Raw genomic sequence first — 5,275 nt, 5'->3', positions numbered from 1 at the left:
TTTTGGTTTTTTGAGACAGGGTTTCTCTGTGTAGCCCTGGCTGTCCTGGAACTCGCTCTGTAGACCAGGCTGGCCTCGAACTCAGAAATCTGCCTGCCTGAGCCTCCCGAGTGCTGGGATTAAAGGCGTGCGCCACCAACGCCCGGCTGATTTTTTGCTTTTTAAAAACAAGGCCTCTCTGTGTAGGCCCGGCTGTCCCTGGAACTCACTACTAGACCAGTCTGGCCTCAAACTTACACCTATTTCTGCCTCTGGGATTTAAAATGTACACCACTACCTCCAGTTCCATATTTTCTTTCTTTCTTTTATTATTTTATTATTATTATTATTGAGTCAGAGTTTTTCACTGAATCTGGAACTTATCAGTTTTGCTAGAATGTCTGGTCGGCAGTATCAGGAATCCTCCAGTCTCTGTCTCCACAGCACTGGCCTGACATGCCACCACGCCTGGATTCTTCTATGAGTACTCAGAATCTGAGCTTAAGTCCTCCTTTGTTCATAGCAAGACTTACTGACAGCTATCTCCGCAGTCCCTCAGCTTTTGTAATACTGCTTCAACTTTATGGTTTATTATGTTTAAGCTATTTATAAGCTCTTTTTAAATTTTTTATTTTTATTTTATGTGTATGAGTGTTTTGTCAACATGTATGTATGGGTGCAGAGCCTTCAGGACATTGGACCCGTGGAGTTGGATTTAGAGAAAGTTGAGAGCCACTGTGTGGATGCTGGGACTTGAACCTGGGTCCTTTGGAAAAGCACCCAGTGATTCTAGCTACTAGGCCATATTTTTTTTTCAAATTAATCTTTTAGGTTATCATATGAACTATGGGTTTCATTGTGGCAGTTTTATACAAATATGTCATACTCTATTCTCATCTATTGCTTTCCCCAAAGTTTATATGCTTTTGTTTTAATTTCTTTGCTATTTCTTTGCTGTCTATTATAATGCCTCTTTTTTTTTTTACCTCTAATTTTATTATTTTGGGTTTTCTCTTTCTTTTGGTGACCTCAGCTGTGTACATATCACATAGATCAGCAGCGCCCACACAAATGCCCTGTGCGTGTAGCAGCTCCCTGTAATTCTAGCATTGGTAAGGCAGACAGGAACTCCTCAGAGCAAGCTGGCTGGCTGGAGTAGCCAAACCATGAGCTCCAGACATAAAGAAAGTAGGTATTACCTTGTAAATATGCATATAAACACACACACACACATACACTTGCAATAAAGAAAATCATTTCACTTGTATTTAGATTTTAAAATTGAAAGGGAAGAAATACTCTATGAAGCCAGTATTATCTTGGTAACCAAACCACATAGAGACGGTCAACAGAAAAACAAACCAATAAGCAAAAAACATAGACCAGTTTCACTAAGGAACACAGACATAAAGATCCTAAAGAAAGTCGGGCGGTGGTGGTGCAGGCTTTTAATGCCAGTGCTTGGGAGGCAGAGGCAGGTGGATCTCTGAGTTCGAGGCCAGGCTGGACTACAGAATGAGTTCCAGGACAGTAAAAGCTACACAGAGAAACCCTGTCTTAAAAAACCCAAACCAAAACAACAGCAATATTTGAAGTAAGATATTTGCAAATCACATTAAAAAAAATATGACACACTGTGATCAAGTTTCATCCCAGGAACATAAGGATGGTTCAACATGTGCAAATCAATAAAAACCGATGCAGCATGTAAGCAGACTCAGGGGTATGGATCATATGACTATCTCAAACAACGCAGAAAAGGCTTCTGGGAAAATCCAGCACCCCTTCATAAGAGTCCTGAAGAAACTAGGAATAGGAGAAACCTATTGCCAACATAAGAGAAAATTCAAGTTTCCTCTAAAGTAATGAGTGATACAAATATCCCCTCTCTCTACTCTTATTTAATACGGTGTGTGAATGCTTATCCAAAACAAAACAAAACAAAACAAAACAAAAAAAAAACCAAAAACCTCACAGTAACCTTCTTGCATATACTGAGATATAATACTTAAAAGATTCTGAAGACTCCGCAAGGAAACCCTTAGCTTTGATGGTTTCATCACACAAGGCAAGGTCAGTACATGAAGATGGGATTCCAGCATGGCTCAGCCATAAAGGGTCTTCCATGCAAACATGAGGACCTGAGTTCAGATCCCTGTAAAAAGCCAAGGACAGGGCTCATTTATAACCTCAGCACTGGGTGGGGTAGAGATGGGCAGATCCCTGAAACTCATTGGCCAGCCAGAAAAATTGATGAGCTCCAGCTTCGGTTAGAAATCCTGTCTGGTGGGGGCACGCCTTTAATCCCAGCACTCGGGAGGCAGAGGCAGACAGAGGGCCAGCCTGGTCTACAGGCAAGTTCTAGGACAGCCTGGAATATTACGCAAAGAAACCCTGTCTTGGAAAACAAAACAAACAAGGAAGGTAAGGAAGAAAGGGAGGGAGGGAGGGAAGGAGGGAGGAAGGGAGGGAGGGTGGGAGGGAGGAAGAGAAGAGAAGAGAAGAGAAGAGAAGAGAAGAGAAGAGAAGAGAAGAGAAGAGAAGAGAAGAGAAGAGAAGAGAAGAGAAGAGAAGAGAAGAGAAGAGAAGAGAAGAGAAGAGAAGAGAAGAGAAGAGAAGAGAAGAGAGAAACTCTGTCTCAAAATGTAAGATAGAAGTCATTTCAGAAGACACCCAATATTGATCTCTGGCCTCCACCAAACAAACACACACATGTGTGCACTTGCACACAAACACACACACACAAAGTCACTATAGAAAAATCAGTAGTTTTATGCAATGGTATAAATTGTATGCAATAGTAATAAAAATGCTGAGAAATAAACCAAGAAAACAATTCCATTTACAATAGCCTTGAATTTTTATCTAGGAATAAACCTAACTGGGGAGGTTAAACACAGCTATAATGAAAACATTAAAACGGTGAAGAAATGAACCAAAGAAGACATTAGAAGATGGACAAAGAGGCTTTGGGATGTGGGGGCTAGGACACATGAGGCCCAGGATTCAGTCCTCAGTACCATAAAGAGTAAGGGATGGAGAACCTGAAAAATAGAGAGACCTCTGACATTCAAGCATTGGCAGAACTTGTAATGTGAAAACAGATAATATGTGTATATATATATATATATATATATATATATATACATATTATCTATATATGTATATTATATATATATGTATACATATATATATGTGTGTATATATATATATATATATATATATATATATATCTGGAAGTGATCTACAGATTTAATATAATCTCCATCAAAATTCTAATGACATTCTTCACAGAATTAAAAAAAATCAATCCTAAAGTTCATATGGAAACACATATCGGGCTGGAGAGATGGCTCAGCAGTTAAGAGCACTGACTGCTCTTCCAGAGTTCTGAGTTCAGTTCCCAATAATGACATGGTGGTTCACAACCATCTGTAATGGAATCTAATGCTCTCTTCTGGTGTGTCTGAAGACAGTGACAGTGTACTCATACTTAAAATGAATTTAAAAATCTTTTTTAAAAAATGGGCTAGAGATATGGCTCAGTGGTTAAGAGCACTGACTGCTCTTCCAGAGGTCCTGAGTTCAATTCCCAGCAACCACATGGTGGCTCACAACCATCTGTAATGGAGTCTGATGTCCTCTTCTGGTGTGTCTGAAGAGAGTAATGGTGTACTCAGAGACATAAATAAATAAATAAATAAATAAATAAATAAATCTAAAAAACAAACAAAAAAGAAATACATATCACCACACCTGATCTCAAACTGTACCACAGAGCCATAGTAACAAACGCAGCACAGTAAGTACTGTCACGAAAACAGACATACAGACCCGTAGAGTAGAAACAGAGACCCAGAAACAAACACACACAATTAAACCTGCCGGCTGTAGGCAAACGTGCCCAAACCCATAGCAGAGAAGTCAATAAATGATGCGTGGGGGGGGGGGGAGACACTGGTCATCCACTGGTAGAATGAAGCTTGATCCCTATTTTCACCCTGTTCAAAATCACTTCAAACTTGTTAAAAGGCCTTAATGTAAGACAGGAAACATTGAAGCTATGAAGGCAAATTATAGGGAAAAAAAATCCAGATAGGCCCATCCACAAGAACTCTCTGAAAAGGATTCTGAGAACCTAAGAAACATTAGAATTGATCATTAGAATTGCATAAAATTAGAAAGCTTATGCTGAGAAAAAAAAAAAGGGTGTGTGTGTGAAGGTACGGCTTACAGAGTAAAAGAGAAAGCTTTGCTCACCCCATTGGCATACTCACTGGGGGTTAACATATAACACAGAATACATAAGGAACTCAAAATCAAATGCCAAAACCCCCAGATCTTAAATCACCCAATCTGTTTGGAACTGCAACTGAGAGTCAGGTGGAAGAAACACCATAGGGCGTGGCCATCACAGTCATCACACGGCTATGGTCTGGGTAATAGGGCAGTGGAAGGAGTAAGATCAAAGAAGATGAGACGTGAAGCTGTAGCTCTTATGGGAGGGAGAAAATGGGGAGATGCGGAGAGAGGGAAAGAGAAGCGGGAATCGCCATCATTCTTAATCATTATATGGTATATGAGAATAGCCCAGTTATTCTGTGAATCCTAATTAGGCTGGATGAAGAGTAATGGGTATAAGGCAAAGCCTGGAATCTGCAGTGTTTTGCCTCTTTTGTTTTGAGACAGGGTCTCGTGTAGCTCAGGCTGGCTTTGAATTTGCCAGGTAGCTGAGGCTGGCCTTCAGCTCATTCTTCCTACCTTCAAGGATTACAGCTACGGGCCTTCACACCCAACCTAGCACATGGTTCTATGTGATGCTTAAATCACAAGCAGGGAGCACAAAGACCATACTCCTGGAGCCTGGCCCAGCTGCTGCTGTTCAGTGTTCAGTCACTGTTCGTGTTGAGGGAATTGGAAAGGCTGGTCTGGGTCTTTGCTAGGCAGAAACGGTACTAGCAGTGAGCGTGCTTTGTTAACTGTGAGAGTTAGGAGGCCAGGGTACGATCTCTCTGTAAGCCCATGATAGGGCCTGCTGCTGCTGTCAGGATGAAGGGCAGTTGCTTCGGGCCTCTGACTGCTGGCTCACCGGGGCACAAACTGTCACAACAAGAATCATCTGGGTGACAGGTGCCACACATGCCAAGGCAGAGTCACAGCCATGGGACCTGGGAATCTGGTAAACCTCCAAGAACTGGTGGGATCTCCAGTGGCTGTGTGTCCCTCCCTCCCTCCCCCCCCCCCCCCCCCCCCCCCCCCCCCCCCCCCCCCCCCCCCCCCCCCCCCCCCCCCCCGC

Source organism: Mus caroli, chromosome 12 (assembly GCF_900094665.2).
Source record: "Mus caroli chromosome 12, CAROLI_EIJ_v1.1, whole genome shotgun sequence".
NCBI classification, from domain to species: Eukaryota; Metazoa; Chordata; class Mammalia; order Rodentia; family Muridae; genus Mus; species Mus caroli.
The sequence above is the reverse complement of the archived record's forward strand: the minus strand, read 5'-3'. Positions refer to the sequence as shown.